This window comes from Tamandua tetradactyla, chromosome 18 (genome assembly GCF_023851605.1).
Source record: "Tamandua tetradactyla isolate mTamTet1 chromosome 18, mTamTet1.pri, whole genome shotgun sequence".
In the NCBI taxonomy this organism is placed as follows: Eukaryota; Metazoa; Chordata; class Mammalia; order Pilosa; family Myrmecophagidae; genus Tamandua; species Tamandua tetradactyla.
Window position 1 is genome coordinate 68,634,457 of NC_135344.1, and position 19,662 is coordinate 68,654,118.

The window sequence follows — 19,662 nt, forward strand, 5'->3', positions numbered from 1 at the left end:
TTTACTTTCAATCTATTTGTATCCTTGTGCCTATGATGAGTCTCTTGTAAGCAACATATAGATGGATTATATTTCCTAATCCATTCTGCCAATCTGTATCTTTTAATTGGTAGGTTTAGTCTGTGAACAAAGTTATTACTGTAAAGGCATTTCTTGAGTCCGATCTTATCCATTAGATTTTATTTGACAGATCTATATGTTCTTTACCCTCTTTCTCTTTTTATCCTTTAAATTACCCTTACTGGTTGCTCTAGTTTGCTAGCTGCCAGAATACAATATACCAGAAACAGAATGGTTTTTAAAAAGGGGAATTTAATACATTGCTAGTTGACAGTTCTAAGGCCGAGAAAATGTCCCAATTAAAAGAAGTCTATAGACATGTCCAATCAAAGGCATCCAGGGAAAGATACCTTGGTTCAAGAAGGCCAATGAGTTCAGGGTTTCTCTCTCAAGTGAGAAGGCACATGGCAAACACAGTCACAGTTTCTCTCTTGCCTGGAAGGGCACGTGGCGAGCAAGGCATCATCTGCTATCTTTCTCTCCTGGCTTCCTGTTTCATGAAGCTCTCCAAAAGGCGTTTTCTCTTTCTTCATCTCCAAAGGTCACTGGCTAGTGGGCTCTCTGCTTCTCATGGCTATGTCTTTCTTCTCTGGCTCTCTCTGAATCTCTTCATTCCCCCAAATGTTTCTACTTTTATAGGACGGCAGAAACTAATCAAGACCCACCCGAATAGGTGGAGACATGTCATCACCTAATCCAGTTTAACAACTGCTCTCGATTATATCACATCTCCAGGGAGATGATCTAATTACAGTTTCAAACATACAATGCTGAATAGGGATTAGAAGAAACGACTGCCTTTACAAAATGGGATTAGGATTAAAACATGGCTTTTCTACATACATCCTTTCAAACCAGCACACTGGTACTTCTCAATTCTGTTCCCTCCTCCACGCACACCTCTCTTGCCTTTGATTTTTTTTTTTGCTTTTTTTCAGCTGGCAGAACTCCCTTTAGTATTTCTTGTAGAGCGAGTCTCTTGTTGACATATTCTCTTAGCCTTTGTTTGTCTGTGAAAAATTTAATCTCTCCCTCAGTTTTGAAAGACAACTTGGATGGATACAGAATTCTTGGCTAGAAGTCTTTTTCTTTCAGGATCTTAAGTATTTCGTACCACTACCTTCTCATCCACAGTACTAGCTGAGTAGTCAGAACTCAGTCTTATGTGGTTTCCCTTGTATGTAGTAGATTATTTTTCTCTTGCCACTTTCAGGATTTTCTGTTTCTTTTCAACATTTGAGAGACTGATCAGTATGTTTCTTGGAGTTAGCCTATTTGAATTTATTCTATTTGGAGTTCGTTGGGCTTCTTTTATTTGCATATTTATGTCTTTTATAAAGGTTGAGAAGTTTTCCTCTATTATGTCCTCCATTAATCTTCTTAGCTCTTTACACTTCTCTTCTCCTTCTGGAATACCAATGATTCTAATATTTGTGTGCTTTGTTTTTTATTTCATCATTTCCCTGAGATCCAATTCAAAAATTTCCATCTTTTTTTGTCATTTGCTCTTTTGTGCATTCAAAATCAGTTGTCCTGTCCTCTAGTTCACTTATCTTTCTTCTGCCTCTTCAAATTATGTGTCTCTAATGTATTTTTTATTTGCTCTATAGCATCTTTAATTTTTGTGATGTCTGCTATTTTTCTGTTTATTCTTTCAAATTCCTCTTTATGCTCTTCTAGTATCTTCTTGAGCTTCTTTATGTCATTAGCCATCCCACTGATTTTATTTATTAAAGTTATATGAACATCTTTGATTAGTTGTTCCAAAGTCTGTGTCTCCTCCATTGATTTAATTTGGTCATTAGACTGGACTGTATCTGTCTGCAACTTCATATGGGTAGTGATCTTCTGTTATATTTGTGACATGTAAATATTTTGGCAGGGTTACCTTGGATGTTGATTTCCTTCAGTAGTTTGAAGTTTTGCATTTGTGGGACAGGTATGGAGCAGGATGTGGGTTGTGGCAAGGGGCACAACAGTCCAGTGATGGGTTGTGGTGTGCAGATATATGCAAGTGTCGAGGACTCTAATCTAGTGCCTGTGAGCATGGGGTGCAGGTCATGGGTTTGTGGAAGTGTGGTATGGGGGCTAAGGGGGCAAGGTGCAGCTCAGGCAGGTCTTGTAGTCCAGGAGCAGTGTGTAGCATGGGGGAAACAGAGATAGGGTGTAGTAGGAGGCAGATTGGGGTGCTGAGCAGCTGTGCTGGGGCTGGTATGTGGGTAGGATGCAGGGGGGATGTGAAGCATCTGAGTCGTGGGTGTCAGGATGTTGGATACAGGGCACAGAAGTTGGGGCACAGAGGGGTTGGGGTGCTGTGTGTCCTTGCACAGGGGTAGGGGGCCAGGGGGGGCAGGATATGACGGATACATGAGTTTCTAGCAGCAAGGTACAGTTCATGGAGGTTATAAGACATGTGTCAGGATTGGGTGATGATGGGTGGGTGGGGCTCTGGTGCAGGTCCACAAGTGCAGGGGTGGGGTAGAGTAGGGGTGCCCACTTGTATATGGCAGAGGCTATGTGGCACAGATGTGCCCAAGAGCACCTGCCCAGTGTGAGAGAAGGATACTTGTGCTGTAGGATGGGGCAAAGGTGTGCATGTTTGCAGGGCAGGGGGGTTAGGGTGCAGAGGTCAAGAGGTCCATGCATGACCAGAGTTGGAAAGGTACAAATCTGCCATCACTTTCTCATCTCTGGCTCCTGAACTCTCCAAGAACCCATGATGTCAAAGCTGTTGTAAGGAGTGAGAAATAGTCAGGGCTGAGCCCCAACAGAGCCTAGGGCTCACACTCTTCTGGTCTCTTTGACATGCCTAACCTGAAGAAATGAGCGGTGGGTTAGCTCCAAGTAAAAGTAGTGTATGTATTCAATTTGCCCTTTTCCCTAACAAGCAATGACTTATACCGGATATTTTCCAAGTACGGCAAAGTTGTAAAGGTTACTATAATGAAAGATAAAGATACCAGGAAGAATAAAGGGTTGCACTTGTTTTATTTTTGGATGAAGAATCTGCTCAAAACTGTACCAGGGCAATAAACAACAAACAGCTATTTGGTAGAGTGATAAAAGCAAGCATTGCTATTGATAATGGAAGAGCAGCTGAATTCATCCGAAGGCAAAACTACTTCGATAAATCTAAGTGTTATAAATGTGGGGAAAGTGGGCACTCAAGTTGTGCCTGTCCTAAAAATACGCTGGGAGAATGTGAACCTCCAAAGAAGAAAGAGATAAGAAAATTCCTGAACCAGAAGAAGAAATTGAGGAAGTAGATGAAAATGGAGATGGTCTACCTCAAACATGCCTTTCTTTTTTTTTTTTTGCTCATTTTTATTTATTTTATTTATTAAACATGCCAACATCTAACCAGAAACATTCTTACCATATTATCGTTCCATTTTACATATATAATCAGCAATTCACAATATCATCACATAGTTGTATATTCATCATCATGATCATTTCTTAGAACATTTGCATCAATACAGAAAAAGAATAAAAAGAAAACAGAAAAAAATTCATACATACCATACCCCTTACCCCTCCCTTTCATTGATCACTAGCATTTTTAAAATTTTATTTTGACATTTTTTCCCCCTATTATTTATTTTTATTCCATATGTTCTACTCGTCTGTTGACAAGGTAGATAAAAGGAACACCAGACACAAGGTTTTCACAATCACAGTCACATTGTGAAAGCTATGTCATTATATAATCATCTTCAAGAAACATGAGCATGCCTTTCCTTATAAGGCTTTCTCTGACCCCTTCCCTGTCTGCCCATGGTCATTATTTGCATTTCTTTCTTATTTCTTTCTATTATTATCCTTATTAACCTTTATTGTATTATACATTTATCTCTCCCGGAGACTGTGACTTCCTAGAAGGCAAAAACTCTCCTATTCATCTTTGTATTCCTAGTTCTTATGGCAGAGCCTGGCATGGATTGCGAACCTTAACTTGTGTCGGTCCGGGGAGAATGAATGATGTTCCTGACACTAGCATTACTGATTTTCTAGTCATAGAGGGGCGTCTGCAAAGGGGTAAAATATGGATGACCCTGTAATCATATTAAGATTATAGAATGTCCATAGACTCCAATAGGCAACACCTCCCACAGCAGGCTTGCATCATTTGTTCAAATTCACCTAGGATATCAAATACCTTTCATCCCATCTTAAGGATTTCTGAAGATCTATTCTCAACCAAAATTTCCCTGAGATTTATGATTTATTTTGCTGCAAAGAAAACCAGCCCTGTCTATCAGGACTTTTTAGTTCAGTTGATTGGTTCCTTGAAGACTCTGCCACATAGATCCAGAAATGATGGGGTTTCCTTGGTATTCCAGCCCAAATTAGCCTCAAGACCAAGGAACGCATCTGGCATGGAGTAACCTGTGATTAGGGACTTATGAACAGGAGAAGATTCTTTCCAGTGGTGGCTGGTCAGGGAATGGAAATCAGTGTTCCATGCCAAAGAGGGAGGAGTACCATGGGAGTGGCTTAAAAGGTTTAGGTCCACAGGGTGTGACAGTGGAGTTTCAGCAGGATCTTGCAAGGTTTGATTACAGGAGAGGAGTTTTAATGGCATGCTTTCCCCTCTGTGGCGGTTTGTTGACTTTAACATCTGTCCTGGTCATGTAGGCAGCTATGCGCAATGATTTGCTCTCACAATGGAGGAGGGCCCTGGTTCCTCACAATCCACCCACGCACGGCAGACTATTTTGGCCATAAGGCAAACGTTGCCTCTGTATTTCACAACAACAGCGTATGTCCCCATCCACCCCTGAATGGGAATAACTGTACTTAATTTCACAGGCATTTCTGAGTTAAGCCCTTCAACTTGCAGTCAGCCATTATAGGCAGCACACAGTTGTTTTTCTAAGGGACTGTATCATAGTTTGGATCCTTTCCAGAGCTGAGACCAAAAGCGGATGGGGACTCGTTTTTCCTGTTGCCTTTGCCACAAGCCCCACCCAAAACCAGTATCAGTACTGGCCACATCTCATTCTCAAGGCATTTCTGGGTCCATCCCCTATAAAACCTGAACCTATGTGATAACCTTTTTGACCTTTTCAAAAACAACCCATTCCCATATTTTTCCTTTTCTAACTCTTCTAAGAGTTTTAGAATCTGCCCTAATGAGGTATAAATAGTCTCCAGTAACCCAACAAACCAAGGAAAGCCATGAACTGTTTAGGAGTATGTGGAGTGGGGCAATTTTGCATTTAATCAACAGCAGAGGGAGTAGTCTTAGTCTTACCTGACCACAAACAACATCCAAGAGTTTGACAGAGCATCCAGGCCCTTGTAATGTCCCAATTTACTGCCCATCCTTGGCTCTCAAGGTGGGCCATTATAGTTTAACAGTGGTTTCTAATTCTGCAACAGAGTTAGTGGTTAACATTCATCATCAATATAATGAAAAAGAGTGACCTCTACTGGAGTCATTTTTAAATCTTGGGCCTGTCAGATAGTGGGACTATGAAGATATCCTTGTGGCAGCATAGTAAATGTCCACTGTTGTCCACATGGAGGTGAACACAGGCTGGCTGGAAGGATCTAAAGAAATACTAGAAAAGATAATAGCAAAATCCAAAACAACATGAAATTGGCCTAATTGAGTACACATGTCCTGTAACAAAGTAGCTATGTTTGGTATAGCTGAAAACAAAGAAAGAGTTACTATAAGTTCTCTATAATCAATAGTCATCTGCCAGGCAACATCAGTCTTCTTCATTGGCCAGACTGGGTTATTAAATGGGCTGAGTAGGTATTATAATGCCCATTCTTTCCAGTTCCTCAGTGGGGTAGTAATTTCTTAACGGTCCCCTGGTAACTTACATTGAAGCACTGCCACCATGCGTCTGCAGGAGGGAAGCTTTACTGGTGATCACTTAGTATGTCCTCTTTGGATGCTATTGACCACCTGGTACTGGAGACAGAATCCACCTATAGTAGTTTGCAAAGTGATATTTTCCAAAATACCAATTCACAGTATAAATTCTGGAATAGGTAGTACATATACTGTATACTTTTGAAGTGGCACTGGCCAATCTCCATGAGTAGTTGTTGTTGTGTTGCTTTAATACTTTTGGCCCCCATAGCCAGTAATGGGTAATGTAGGCCCACAAGGTCAAGGCTGTTTCCTTGTCTACCAAGGTGCATTCTGCTCCCATGTCCATGAGTGCCAAAATGCTAGGGGACCAAATGATTGTTAACTAAATATGTGGCCTCCAATCACCAGTGTCTCTGTATATAGTTCTTATTTGGGGGTCTTGGCAAGTCCCCTATATGAGGGGAAAAGGAGCATGCCAAGCCTCCTCAGCAGGAGCAGAGTGTCTTGTAGACCGTAAGGGCTGGGTCTTTCAGCATGAATTTCTCACCCCATTCGCTGATCTGGTCTAAAGTTTACTAATCTTTGTTCTTTGGGCAATTTATTCCAGAGCCTTATAAGTACTGCATTTGGATGCCCATCAATGTCTTCAATTTTAGTATTGGAAGCTATTAGGTTGACCCACACCTCCCTACACAGCTTGAACCATCATACCCACTTTTAGCTCTTTAACTCTGGCCCCTCTGTGCCTTATGTGTTCTGACTCTCCTAAAGTGGCCACAATTTGGATGACCTTTGAAATGAGTTGCCCTACTATTGGGCTAAGAATGGGTACAAGAGTCCCATACCACTGACTGGGGTACTATGCAGGATACCAACTGTTTGGTTTGCTAAAGCTGCCAGAGTGCAATATACCAGAAATGGGACAACTTTTATAAAGGGAATTTATTAAGTTGCAAGTTTACAGTTTTAAGACTATAACAATGTCCAAATTAAGGCATCCAGAGAAAGTTACCTTGACTCAAGAAAGGCCATTCTTGGAAGGCACATGACTGGCATCCACTGGCCCTTGTTCCCAGTTCTGTTGCTTCCAGCTTCTGATGCCAGTGGTTTCTTCTCTAAGTGTTTGTGGACCTTCACTTAGCTCCTCTGGGACACAACTCTGAGTTCTGGTTTGCTTAGCCTCTCATGGGAAAGCACATAGCAATGTCTGCTGGGCTCTGCTTCTCCAAACATCTGTTGTCTAGGTGTCTGCTCTCTCTGTTGGCACTCCAAGTATTTTTCAATACTCTGTTTCTCTATTGGGGTTCTAAGTTTTCTCCTAAATGTTTCCCCTTTTTAAGCACTCTAGTATACTAATCAAGACCCACCTTAAATGGGTGGAGTCACTTCTCCAGCTAATCAAAAGGTCACACCCACAATTGGGCATGCCACATTGCCATGGAGATCTAAAGGTTTCCACCCCACAACACTGAATCAGGAATAAAAGAAATATGGCTACCCCCACAAGATTGGATCAAGAAAAATGACATGGCTTTTTTAGGGTACATACAGCTTCAAAATAATACAGCATCCTTTATGACTGCTGTGTAAGTTTCATTATCTGGTCACACAAAATTAATAGCATAAATGGCATGCTTCATTCTTAGTCCCCTCAGTACATCTTGCAATTCATCTAGAGTATTCCAGTGAGGAGCAGCATGTGGTATGTCTCCCATATTGGGCCAAGTTTCTGTACATTATATTATAAGCCAATTTAGCAACAAATTGGATTCTGGCAAGGCAACCAAAATATACATATGTTAGCAGAGGGAGAAATATGTAGTAATTGAGGCTAATTTGCTTATTTCTTTCCCAAAATTTACACTCCCTCTGCACCAGTTTCCCAGAGACATAGTAGCCAATTTTGCAGGACTTTAAGCTTTTATCGCTATTGATTCCTAATTTCATGTAATTCAGCAGCGGTATAGTCCTGTATGATAACTAAGATCTTTTGGTCAGGAAGTGGGTGCTGGGGCAGCTGAAGTGGCAGTGGCACCCTTAGCATCATCCTTCCCTGCTGGGAAGTGAGTGTGCTGAATATGTTCTGACAACTTTTTGTTGGATCAGAGGATGAAGAAGCTTCATTTACTCATTTTCATTATGCCAGTCAGATTGGGGCTCATCATTATCTGAAGAGAGAGCAAGGGGATTCCATATTTTAGGATCCCAGTCAGGATATGCCTCACTCGCCCCTTGGGCAGTCTATGCCCTCTTGCTCTAGCATACTGGCATGCCAATATTTCTAAACTTTCATCTACATGGTGTAGCCCTTCATCCAATGCAGCCTTCAATCTGCTTGGATTGAAGTCCCTTTCTAGCTTAAATTCTTTTAGGTGGTGAATTGCAGCTTTAGTGGCCAGGTCCTCTTCTGTAGCCTAATGCACAACTTCTAATAGGGGCCATGTGATGGCCACTGTGGCCTGACAGCTCTTCTTTTCCTTATGAAATCCTCACTGTCCTGCAGCCTGCTGCAGGAGTACTAACAGTCTGGCCAGGGAGTCTTGGGCATCCCTATACTCCCTTGGTGATCTCCATTCATCTAGGAGGGTAGCCACTCTTCCCCACATAGATGTAGCTGGCCATCCCAAGATTTCCCCCCGGTGAGTCTCCCTTCCCAGTATTCTGGCTGTTATGACTGGTGGCTCTTTGGTCTCCTGACTGGCTTGCCAAATGTCCCAACCAACTTTGCCCCAAGACCAAAGAATACATCTGGCATGGAGTTACCCAAGGGTTTAATTAGGGACTTATGACCAGGAGAAGATTCTTCTCAATGGCAGCTGATTGAGGAATGGAAATTAGTGGTCCACATAAAAGAGAGAGAGAGAGAGAAGAGAGAGAGAGAGAGAGGAATGCTATGGGAGTGTCTTATAGAAGTTTAGACCCTCAGGGTGCGACAATGGAGTTTCAGCAGGGTCTTGTGATTTGATTACAGTAGGGGAGTTTTAGTGACATTCTTTCCTCCCTGATGGAGTCTATTGACGTTTTATGTCTGTCCCAGTCATATAGGTGGCTGTGTGCAGTGATTTGCTCTCATAATGGAGGAGGGGGTGAGACCTAGGCCCAGGGGAGGGATTGGGGAGGGGCCTCACACTTGGACTGGGGAGGAAAGCCATTACTCTATTGCCTCTACTTTTTTTTTTTTTTTTAAATTTTTTTATTAATCAAAAAAAAGAAAAGAAATTAACACAACATTTAGAAATCATTCCATTCTACAAATGCACTCAGTAATTCTTAGTATCATCACATAGATGTATGATCATCATTTCTTAGTACATTTGCATCGATTTAGGAAAAGAACTAGCAAAACAGCAGAAAAAAATATAGAATGTTCATATAGAGAAGAGAATTAAAATAATAATAATAATAATATATATATATATATATAAAGGAAAAAGAAAAAAAACAAAAACAAAAGATACAAACACACAAACAAACAAAAAACCATATTTTAGGTGCAGCTTCATTCAGTGTTCCAACCTAGTTACATTACACTTAGGTATTATTGTGCTGTCCATTTTTGAGTTTTTGTATCTAGTCCTGTTGCACAGTCTGTATCCCTTCAGCTCCAATTACCCATTATCTTACCCTGTTTCTAACTCCTGCTGGTCTCTGTTACCAATGATATATTCCAAGCTGATTCTCAAATGTCGGTTCACATCAGTGGGACCTTACAGTATTTGTCCTTTAGTTTTGGGCTAGACTCACTCAGCATAATGTTCTCTAGGTCCATCCATGTTATTACATGCTTCATAAGTTTAGTCTGTCTTAAAGCTGCATAATATTCCATCGTAGGTATACGCCACAGTTTGTTTAGCCACTCGTCTGTTGATGGACATTTTGGCTGTTTCCATCTCTTTGCAATTGTAGATAATGCTGCTATAAACACTGGTGTGCAAATGTCCGTCTGTGTCTTTGCCCTTAAGTCCCTTGAGTAGATACCTAGCAGTGGTATTGCTGGGTCGTAATCCATTCTGCCATTCTATGTCTTTTGATTGGGAAATTCAGTCCATTAACTTTTAGTATTATTACTGTTTGGATAATATTTTCCTCTACCATTTTGGCTTTTGTATTATATATATCATATCTGATTTTCCTTCTTTCTACACTTTACTCCATACCTCTCTCTTCTGTCTTTTCGTATCTGACTCTAGTGCTCCCTTTAGTATTTCTTGCAGAGCTGGTCTCTTGGTCACAAATTCTCTCAGTGACTTTTTGTCTATAAATGTTTTAATTTCTCCTTCATTTTTGAAGGACAATTTTGCTGGATATAGGAGTCTTGGTTGGCAGTTTTTCTCTTTTAGTAATTTAAATATATCATCCCACTGTCTTCTAGCTTCCATGGTTTCTGCTGAGAAATCTACACATAGTCTTATTGGGTTTCCCTTGTATGTGACGGATTGTTTTTCTCTTGCTGCTTTCAAGATCCTCTCTTTCTCTTTGACCTCTGACATTCTAACTAGTAAGTTTCTTGGAGAACGCCTATTTGGGTCTATTCTCTTTGGGGTGCGCTTCACTTCTTGGATCTGTAAATTTAGGTCTTTCATAAGAGTTGGGAAATTTTCAGTGATAATTTCTTCCATTAGTTTTTCTCCTCCTTTTCCCTTCTCTTCTCCTTCTGGGACACCCACAACACGTATATTTGTGCACTTCATATTGTCATTCAGTTCCCTGATCCCCTGCTCAAGTTTTTCCATTCTTTTCCCTATAGTTTCTGTTTCTTTTTGGAATTCAGATGTTCCATCCTCCAGTTCACTAATTGTAGCTTCTGTCTCTTTAGATCTACCATTGTAGGTATCCATTGTTTTTTCCATTTTTTCTTCTTTGTCCTTCACTCCCATAAGTTCTGTGATTTGTTTTTTCAGATTTTCTATTTCTTCTTTTTGTTCAGCCCATGTCTTCTTCATGTCCTCCCTCAATTTATTGATTTGGTTTTTGAAGAGTTTTTCCATTTCTGTTCGTATATTCAGCATTAGTTGTCTCAGCTCCTGTATCTCATTTGAACTATTGGTTTGTTCCTTTGACTGGGCCATATCTTCAATTTTCCGAGCGTCATCCATTATTTTCTGCTGGTGTCTGGGCATTTGATCAGATTTCCCTGGGTGTGGGACCCAGCTGGTTGAAAGCTTTTTCTGTGAAATCTCTGGGCTCTGTTTTTCTTTTCCTGCCCAGTAGGTGGCGCTCGTGGCGCTCGTCTGTCTGCACGGCAGTCGGCCCGGGAAACCGCGCGTGGAGGTGGGGGTCGCTGGCCGCCGCGGCTTGGGAGAGTGCCGGTCCTAATTGCCCAGCTGGCCCGATACGCCAAGCGTGAGGGGAGGGCCCCGCTATCCAACGTTCCCAGTCAGTCCGGGGAGCCATGTGCGTGGAGGGGACCCCAGTAGCCAGCCGCCCCAGCCGGGAAAACGCGCGCCCCTCAGGTATCTCACCGCAGCAGATTCTCCCTGCCCGTTCAGCTGTTCCAGAATGGGGTACGCTGTCTTTTTGGCCTCTGTCGTGACTCCGGGAGCTGTTTCGTATTGTTTCTGTTTCTTTAGTTGCTTTTCTGGAGGAGGAACTAAGACCCGCGCGTCTTACTAAGCCGCCATCTTCTCCGGAAGTCTATTGCCTCTACTTTTGACTCAATGGCTGTGATATGTGCCTCTGGGAACAAAAACTATTTTAGCACCAATGAGGCCAGTCTAAGTAAAATTCATAAATAAGAATTCTTCCAAATTCAGCTGTTTTTTACTCTTTGTCCAATTTGATTACATTTTCTGCCTTTATCCTGTAAATATATGCATTAGGTATTTCTAGAATAGGTACAAACTCAAGTAAGTGACATTTTTGATTCATCTGCATTGCTTAAAAATTTCCCCATTACATTTTTTTACAGTTTAATTCTTGAATTCTGATAGGAAAAGAAGAAACAACTGCTCATAAGTGTCCTCCTTTTGGCTAGGAGGCATGGCTGAGTTCCTACTGAATAAATCAGTCCCAGTGTGAGTCACTGAAGATCATTCTTAAATAGGCCAGGTTGCAGCAATATTTCTTCTAATAAATTTCTACTTCACTTTATATTTTATTCAGTACTTTATTTTCTATGCATTTTAAGGGAAAAATCTGACAAGTTCAAATTTGGTCATTTCTATGCATCGATTATTTTGAAGCTCAACTTGCCTTATAAAATGGTTGGTTATCTTCACTTTCATGTGGGTTTCTCAAAATTGCATTTCTTGAATGAAACAGGAACATCTTCACGTACATAGGCCTTGTATTATACATTCTCATGCATCTTCTCTTTGAAGGTAGATGAGATGCTGGAGCAAAAGGGTAGAGAAGGCACAAGTATCCACCAGTGAGGATTGATGGGCAAGGAAAGGTCCTGGTTATCTCTATCCAAACCCCTTCTCCCCCAGGTAGCCAAAATGGAATAGATGCCATGCTGTGTTTTGCATTTGGGGGCTCTCCCCCCTGTTATGTGTGAAGATCAGAAACTCAGAAGTAGGGCCAAACTCTGAAGATGTAAAGAGGGTGGAAATCCTGGCCAATTTAATCCCTTGCATTGTTTAGGGCTCAGAGAATGAATTGTTCCTTACCTGATTGCAACTCTGCCTCGTCATCCCCTTGTTTCCTATATCTCAGCTCATTCTGGCAGAACCATGCCTCACAATCAAAGATGTCACGTACTGAATTATTCAGTAATTCCAAAGTGACTTTTGTTCCTCTTACTCCTGCTAAGTGGTAGCACCTTGAAATCAAGGATGTAACATCCTAGAATCCTGTGCTGTTCAGGAACCATCAAATAGTTCACTTAAGACCACAGGATGCAGGAGGTTTTAAGAATTGTGGTACACACTGAAGACATGGCCACTTGCCAAGGTGTCAGAGTATTCTTTCTGAGAATGATCACTCTTAGGGCCTTGGAGCTTTGAAGTTCACCTTAGAGAATTCTCATCCAATCTCCCAGACCTAAAGCTTTGTGAGATTTAAATAAAATTAAGATGATGTAGTGGATCAAGGCTACCTAAAACAAGTTAAACATGCGTTTTATTTATTTAGATAAAGAACTGGCTGTGTTCCTGGAAACTCTAATTTGTTCAATAAAATATCATCCCAGAGAAATGACAATTCATGCTCAAAATGTCACAAGACTGGCTGTTGCAATAGTCCTGGATTGAATCATCTATCATTAGATAATATTGACTGTCAGCTAGAGGTTACAGTTCAAAGGAAAATATCAAGCTATACAGGATTTTATTTGTAGTACATGTGCCAAGCTCAAAAGAGAAACCATAATAAGGAAAAAATAGGTGTCTGGGTATCTTTCTGAACCTTTGAGAATGGCAAACTGCTTCTCATGTTCAGGTTCACACTTCCGGATGGTGTTTCTCTGCTTCAGCACCAGGTGCAACACCATGACCATTCCATTCAGAGACTTGCCTTATCTTGGGTTGGAAAAGCAATTTATAATTTTCATATGTAAATTTAAAATGCCACATTAAAGTATCCAGTGGTAGCTACCTGACCACCACTTCCACCCTCACCAAAGGAATTAGAAAAACACTACTGAAAGATAAGTCTGAATCAGGGAGTGAAAATAATTGGCTGGAGCTCCAGCCCATACAAGAAATGCTGTGAAATAGTCATTTATATGCAATTCAAGGAAGGAGTTAGAAATGCCCAGAACAGCATTTTCATGTCTGACCTTATTTCTCCCAATAGCATAAAAATAAATCATGGCATGGAGTATGGGTGGGCAAAAGGATATAATCTGTAAAAAGTAACAAGACATGTCATGGAACTGTAATCCATACCAAATTTAAAATCTATTCTATAACTGCTTGCTACAATGTAGTGGGAAATTTATTGCTTTTTTGTGTATATGTTATATTTCTAAATAAGAAAAAGTAAAAAAAAAAGGTAATGAGACATAATTAGTTTAGAAATCACTTTCATATCAAGGACTCTTCAACTGTATAGTCTGTTTATGGATAGCAGAGTGGGAGATACAGAGAGGAGTGAGAAGGTGAACTAACTTATTGTATATGTTCTTTAATATATAGCAGAAAATGTACAAGAATGATACAGGATATAGTCATTTAAAGACTGTTAGTTTTTGTTGTTTATCCTCACTGAAAAAAAACTAAAAACATTCTTCTGTAATTAAGACATGAATCACATCTACATTCAATGTAAGGGTATCATGTAATAAAGATATGTTCTGATATCTAAATCATAACTTATAATATAGGAAGTTAAAAATTATTGCCTTATTGTTTGACTCCCATACTTATATCATGGATGCACCAGAAGATTGGCTGTAAAATATCCAGAATAAAGCAAATTTCCAAAATAATTAGTAGCTAAAAGAAAATGTAGCAATGGGAGGAAGTGGATTTGTCTAGAGAGCATGCTCAGAGAAATTTCTGAGCTCAGGCCGTACTGCAATACTTCTGGGAATATGGGCTTCATTGAATTATTCATGAATGCTTCTGGGCCATTAGTGAAATGTGTTCATAGACAGGAAACATGGAAAAATAATTGTTCAATAAAGCTTTCATTTTTATTTAATATAAAGTTCCTTCATAGCAATGTTTATAACACATCATTACTCTTGTTATATTTTTCTTTACCTCTTTGCTCTCTTTCTTACCAGAAGAAAAGTTTCATGAAGATAGAAATCTTATATATCTAAATCACCATGTATTCCCCCATGAATAGAACAAAACCTGGCACACAACAAATATTTAATATACATATTTTATATGAGTGAATAAATAAATGACTTTTTAAACATTTTGTATCATGTAATATAGCATATATTTTGAAAAAAGCACTAAAATTCAAAGAATATTTTAACAAGTAGTTATGGAACAGACATCAAATTTTGGTATGGGTCACAGTTCCACAATCTCCTGTATTTCCTGCTAGTTGCTCCAAGACCCTGGAGACTAAAGGAAATATCAATATAATGATTCAGCAGTCTTATTCATTTGTTAAGTCCTATCTTCTCTGCTATAACTCCACCTTCATCTTTGGTCTTTCTCCCAATATTTAGGGGTATTTGGGCTATGTCCATTCTAACATTTTCATGTTGGAAAGGGCTGTCAATAATATGGGATAAGGAGTTGGAACTAGTTGACTTTCTGAAAGGCTGGCCCCTCTGGATTTCCTGACTTATCTAGCTGAGGAACCCATCTAGTGGTTGTAGGTTTCTGGAAAGTTACCCTAGTGCATGGAACCTTTGTAGAATCTCAGATAAAGTCCTAGGTGTTCTTTAGGGTTGGTAGGGATGGTTTTGGTTGGGGTTTGGCAGATATGATAAATAGTAATATCTAACTGAAACTTGCGTAAGAGCAGCCTCCAGAGTAGCCTCTCTATCTGAACTCTTTCAGCCACTTGCTACAAATCTTTCCCCCCTTTTGGCCATAATGGCATTGTCGATCCCATGATGTCAGGGCCAGGCCCATCCCAGGGAGTCATTACCAGGGAGACCTCACCCCTAGGTGACATGTCCCACATAGTGGGAGACGGCAGTGAGGGCAGTGGTTTCCTTGCAGAGTTGGGCTTAGAGAGAGAGAGAGAGGTCACATCTGAGCAACAAAAGAGGTTTACCAAAAGCAAGTCTTAGGCATTTTATAGGCAGGCTTAGCTTCTCTGCTACATAAATAAGATTCACAAGAGTGAGCTTCAAGATCCAGGGCTTGGCCTATTAGCTTGGGAGTTCCTAATGTTTAAGAGATTTTCAGGAGTTTCCCAGATGGGAAAGTTTAGTAGTTCTATAATTTTGCCCTCCCATCCATAGGAACTTTACCAATACTTTTTATTTATCTTCCCAACAGACTCCTGGATGTATCTGTATATTAAATTGATTAACTTAGATTTAATTCTATCTATACAGAATTACAAGCCCTTATTTCCAATCTGGACTCCTTGTGTTTGGGTTGCTAAAGTGAGCTATCCAGAGAGGTTGAGTTAGATTATGTGCTACAGAAAATTTAGGTTTGGGACAAAATAAACCTCTCCCCCTTTGGTCTCATACAGTAGGTGACAATCTAAAATATATACAATATCATCCTTTACCCTGTATTCTGATTTGCTTTGGGTCCAATCAGATCATCTTTTTTCTTATCTGTAATTGAGGCCAGATCTCTCTCTTTTTGTTGTCGTTGTTGTTTTCTTTAAAAGTTTTAGGAAGTAATGCTGACTTTCAGAGCTGCAGATCTTCAACTCTGTCTGTGTTTTGGTACCCCAATGCCACATTATACACTTACAGGTATAGCATGATAGACTTTAACCATAATGCTTATAGCTCCAATTGAAATGTGAGTGCTATTTGAGCCTATAATCTAGGCTCCAAATTTCTTAGTTTTTTTTCCTAAAAAAAAAGACCAAACAATATTTGTTCTTTTTTTCTGCCATATTTTTGCACAACATATTTTGCACAACATAATGTCCCCAAGGTTTATTCACCATCATTGCATGTCTCACAACTTCATTCCTTTCTGTAGCTACAATATTCCATCATATTTATACACCACCATTCACCTTTCTAGTTCTCAGTCAATGCACCCTCAGTTGCCTCCATCCATTTCGCGTCATGAGTAATGTACAAAATAAATAATCCATGTTTTAGGGTCCTCACTTAGTTGTGCAATCATCAGTGCTCTCAATTTTAGACAGTTTTCATTGATCTAAAGAGACAACTGGTAAACATGGCCTCATCAAAATAAAATCTAAACCTCCCCCTATCTCTAGTCCTTCCTCCCCCCCCATTTATTTACCACTAATATTGCTGTAGTACTGTTGATATCTTTCTGTCAACTATAAACCATATCGTGCAATATTAGTTTTCCCCCATGCCCCTTGTTTTAATTAGCAAGCTGTCAGAATTGGATACACCAGAAATGAAACAGCTTATAAAAAGTGGAATTAATTAAGTTGCAAGTTAACATGTTCTAAGGCTGTGAAAATGTCCAAATTAAGACAAGCCTATCGAAATGTTCAATCTAAGGCATCCAGAGAAAGATACCTTGGTTTTGAAGGCCGATGATGTTCAGGGTTTCTCTCTTCACAGGAAAGGCATGTGGTGAACATGATGACATCTGTTAACTTTCTCTCCAGGCTTCTTGGTTCATGAAGCTCCCCCATTGGCATTTTCCTTTTTCATCTCCAAAGGTCTCTGGCTACATGGTCTCTGTTGCTTCTGGTGGTTCTCACGGTTCTTTCCAAAATAGTTCCCTCTTAAAGGGTTCCAGTAAGCAATCCCCCCCACCTTGAGTGGGTGGAGACACATCTCCATGGAAACCATCTAATCAAAAGTTACCACCCACAATTGGCTGGGTCACATCTCCATGGATAATCAAAAAGCTCTCACTCAGCAATACTGAATGAGGATTAAAGGATATGGCTTTTCTGGAGTACACAACAGATTCAAACCAGCACATCCCTCTATTATTAACTCTTTTTACAAGATCAAACCTTTGAAGTAGTTATTTAGAAGTAGTTAGTTAATAATAAAGAACTTATTTATAATTATAGAGTTATTCAGTGGGATACATGACTCTGTACAACCCCTTTCAAGCATATTCACCTTCAGTATGGCAATGTTACTTATTACCCCACTAATGAACCATTCTTGGTGCCCAACTATTCATGGTGCCCAACAGGGTGGCTAGTCCCAGTGGGCCATGAAGGATCTTTCATTTCCTTTCAGAACCAGCCTACTGGGCCTGTGCAGGAGGGGCATCAGCCACCACGGCTTGGGAGACTCCCAGTTCTGAGTGGGATCTCAGCTCTGTCATCATTTCTGACTCGTCATTGAAGCTCCCCAGACAGTTGCTCCGCACAGTTCCCTACCATTCACCCGCCACCCTGAAGGATGGGCCAAATTCCATTCCTCACCACACTGCCATCTTGCCCCTCTGAATGAATGAATAAATGATTTTTTTTAACTGAATTTTTTTTTATTAATTAAAAAAAATTAACAAAACATTTAGAAATCATTCCATTCTACACATACAATCAGTAATTCTTAATATCATCACATAGTTGCATATTCATCATTTCTTAGTTCATTTGCATCGATTTAGAAAAAGAAATAAAAAGACAACAGAATAAGAATTAAAACGATAATAGAGAGAAAAAAAAAACCTATACCTCACATGCAGCTTCATTCAATGTTTTAACACAATTGCATTACAATTAGGTAGTATTGTGCTGTCCATTTCTGAGTTTTTATATCCAGTCCTGTTGCACAGTTTGTATCCCTTCAGCTCCAATTACCCCTTCTCTCTTTTTTTTTTTTTAATTAACGGAGAAAAAGAAATTAACCCAACATTTAGAAATCATACCATTCTACATATGCAATCAGTAATTCTTAACATCATCACATAGATGCATGATCATCGTTTCTTAATACATTTGCATCGGTTTAGAAGAACTAGCAACACAACCGAAAAAGATATAGAATGTCAATATAGAGAAAAAAATAAAAGTAATAATAGTAAAAACAAAAGAAAACAAAACAAAACAAAAACCTATAGCTCAGATGCAGCTTCATTCAGTGTTTTAACATGATTACTTTACAATTAGGTATTATTGTGCTGTCCATTTTTGAGTTTTTGTATCTAGTCCTGTTGCACAGTCTGTATCCCTTCAGCTCCAATTACCCATTATCTTACCCTGTTTCTACCTCCTGCTGGACTCTGTTACCAATGACATATTCCAAATTTATTCTCGAATGTCCGTTCACATCAGTGGGACCATACAGTATTTGTCCTTTAGTTTTTGGCTAGACTCACTCAGCATAATGTTCTCTAGGTCCATCCATGTTATTACATGCTTCATAAGTTTATCCTGTCTTAAAGCTGCATAATATTCCATCGTATGTATATACCACAAGTTTGTTTAGCCACTCTTCTGTTGATGGATATAATAAATGATTTTTTATGTCCAATGGTACCTAAAACAGTGCTATATGCATGATAGGTGATCAATAAATGGTTGTTGATTTGATTATGTATGTGAAAAGGATATTTATGTTACTTAAATTATAAGTTTCTGATGGCATAATAAGACATTCACTCAAGGAATATGTATAATTTAAGATACAATTGCTTGTCAGGTGAACAATTATTTTATGAAAATTTAAGAAAGTAAAAATGTTGCTGCTTAAACCATGACCCACCATGAATTGTAAAACACATCTTGACTGCAGGATTTTAAGAATGTTAAATTGTGTAACTTCAGAATTGAATTAATATGGTGTATACTATAGCGTTTTCTTTCTACTTAAATTAAATTCTGTAAGACCTCCTGTAATACCTCTCCCTATTGATGGAAGTCTTAAACTAAATAGCATCTGAAAGAGCATTAGTCTAAATTTTTACCTAGTGCTAATGCAAACATTTGGGCATAGAACAATAAGGATAATATTTAGGCAGCACTTGAGATGAGGGAAAAGATGAAATTGAGATGTTTTCAATCCTTACCACTTTATCAGATTTGGGGTAGATATTCTCATGAAAAGGGAGAAAGAACAAGCAAACTAAGAAGGGAGTGTGGTGTGAACTCACTCAAAGATGGAAAGAAGAATTAAAACCCCCAGAACAAGAGAGCAGCATTGCTCACATGACAAAGTCTTCTAACATGGGGTTCACTTTGCCCAGAACTGTGACTCCTATGACTTTGATAACATAACAGGATGCCATTAAGAAGAAAGAGGGTGATAGTATTTTCAAAATCCATACAGG

At 39.5% G+C, this 19,662-nt stretch overlaps 1 pseudogene; it reads left to right on the forward strand.

Moving 5' to 3' along the window:
• The first annotated feature begins 2,882 nt into the window (after positions 1-2,882).
• LOC143662447 (zinc finger CCHC-type and RNA-binding motif-containing protein 1 pseudogene) lies at positions 2,883-17,836 on the forward strand (annotated as a pseudogene).
• The last annotated feature ends 1,826 nt before the right edge of the window (positions 17,837-19,662 follow it).